This window comes from Nematolebias whitei, chromosome 9, assembly GCF_014905685.2.
Source record: "Nematolebias whitei isolate Nwh7 chromosome 9, NemWhi1, whole genome shotgun sequence".
NCBI lineage: Eukaryota > Metazoa > Chordata > Actinopteri > Cyprinodontiformes > Rivulidae > Nematolebias > Nematolebias whitei.
Window position 1 is genome coordinate 12,413,143 of NC_056506.1, and position 2,423 is coordinate 12,415,565.

Here is a 2,423-nt window from a genome sequence, read left to right on the forward strand (position 1 = left end):
CGTGCCATCATGGACAAGCTCCACTCCGTCCCTGTCCTTCCACCGTCCCACCGCCGCCGTAGTGGCAGAAGACGGTTCCGGAGGCAGTCTGCGGCGACCGGCCCGGTCTCGTCGGCCGAGCAAAACTTTAGAACTGGTTCCGGTGTTTTCGTGGGAGCGGGATCCGCCGCCTCACCTCCCAGGTTTCCGGTGGGGGCGAGATCCAGCGTCCCGCGGGAGCTCCGGTCCACTCCTGTTCGTTTCGGTGAGTCCGGTCCGGTTGACGTTACAGGGGCGGGTTCCGTCGCCTCACCTTCCAGGTTCCTGGTGGGGGCGTAATCCGGCCTCTCACCGCCACTCTGCACCGTGGCTGTTCGACCCAGCCTGGCCGTACCTTCGGAGAGTATTCCTTGTGACTCCGTGGGGGCGTGTCCCAACGCCTCACCTTCCAGGTTTCCGGTGGGGGCGGCACCCGTCACCACACCCACTCATACAGACATTCCCTTTTTTCATTCATTTTCCCCTGAAGATATTTTTCATGTTAATCAGCCCATTCTTGAACTAATTCTGCTAAAAGAAACCCGTCCTCCTTTGATTTAGTTTTGTCCCAGATGGAGAATTTTTTACTTTCTATCCCTGGTCTTTCTTTGCTCCCCGAATATGATTTTTTATTAACTGAGTTAGAGACTCTAAAGACTCCTGTTTCAGCCATCCCTGAGGTGGACTCCACGCTGCACGCAGCCATCCCTGAGGTGGACTCCATGCTGCACGCAGCCCCTGAGGTGGGTCCTCATCTCTCCTATTTCGAGGGGGTCCCGGCAGACGCTCCTCATCCCTCCTATTCCGAGGGGGTCCCGGCAGATGCTCCTCATCTCTCCTATTCCGAGGGGGTCCCAGCGGACGCTCCTCATCTCTGCTATTCCGAGGGGGTCCCGGCAGACGCTCCTCATCTCTCCTATTCCGAGGGGGTCCCGGCAGACGCTCCTCAGCTCTCCAATTCCGAGGGGGTCCCGGCAGACGCTCCTCAGCTCTCCAAGTCTCCAGAGGGGTCGGCGCTCTCCAAGTCTCCAGAGGGGTTGGCGCTCTCCAAGTCTCCAGAGGGGTCGGCACTCTCCAAATCTCCAGAGGGCTCGGCGTTCTCCACTACCACTGAGGATTCGCCTCCATGGTCCTCCATGTCGTCTGCTGCAGAGCCACAGGCCTCTCCGTCGTCTGCTGCAGAGCCACAGGCCTCTCCGTCGTCTGCTGCAGAGCCACAGGCCTCTCCATCGTCTGCTGCAGAGCCACAGGCCTCTCCGTCGTCTGCTGCAGAGCCACAGGCCTCTCCGACAGCAGCAGCATCTCCCCAGGCCTCTCCGACAGCAGCAGCAACTCCCCAGGCCTCTCCGACAGCAGCAGCATCTCCCCAGGCCTCGCCGACAGCAGCAGCATCTCCCCAGGCCTCTCCGACAGCAGCAGCATCTCCCCAGGCCTGTCCGACAGCAGCAGCATCTCCCCAGGCCTGTCCGACAGCAGCAGCAACTCCCCTGGCCTCTCCGTCGTCAGCAGCAGCAACTCCCCTGGCCTCTCCGTCGACAGCAGCAGCATCCTCCAAGTTTCCCTCGTCTCCTGTTGCATCCTCCAAGGTTCCCTCGTCTCCTGCTGCATCCTCCAAGTTTCCCTCGTCTCCTGCTGCATCCTCCAAGGTTCCCTCGTCTCCTGCTGCAGCCTCCAAGGTTCCCTCGTCTCCTGCTGCATCCTCCAAGGTTCCCTCGTCTCCTGCTGCAGCCTTCAAGGTTCCCTCGTCTCCTGCTGCAGCCTTCAAGGTTCTCTCGTCTCCTGCTGCAGCCTTCAATGTTCCCTCGTCTCCTGCTACAGCCTTCAAGGTTCCCTCGTCTCCTGCTGCAGCCTTCAAGGTTCCCTCGTCTCCTGCTGCAGCCTTCAAGGTTCCCTCGTCTCCTGCTGCAGCCCTCCAGGCTCCCACGCCGTCCGCTGCAGTCCTCCAGGCTCCCACGCCGCCCGCTGCAGCCCTCCAGGCTCCCACGCCGCCCGCTGCAGCCCTCCAGGCTTCCACGCCGCCCGCTGCAACCCTCCAGGCTTCCACGCCGCCCGCTGCAGCCCTCCAGGCTTCCACGCCGCCCGCTGCAGCTCTCCAGGTCTCCTTAACACAAGCCGCGTTCCCTTTGGTTCTGTGTTTTGGACGGCCTCCCGGCCACCCCCCTGACCTGGCCCGGTTTGATGGACAGCCTCCCGGCCGTCCGCCGGAACTATGCCTCTTGGGATGATCCCTTGACCGTCCACGTCCCTTGTGATCCCTCGTGTTTTTTCTCTGGTTCCTCGTGTCCCCTTCTCTCTGGTTCCTCATGTCCCCTTCTCTCTAGTTCCTCGTGTCCCCTTTCTCTGTGGTTCCTCGTATCTCCTTTCTCTGTGGTTCCTCGTGTCCCCTTTCTCTGTGGTTCCTCGTG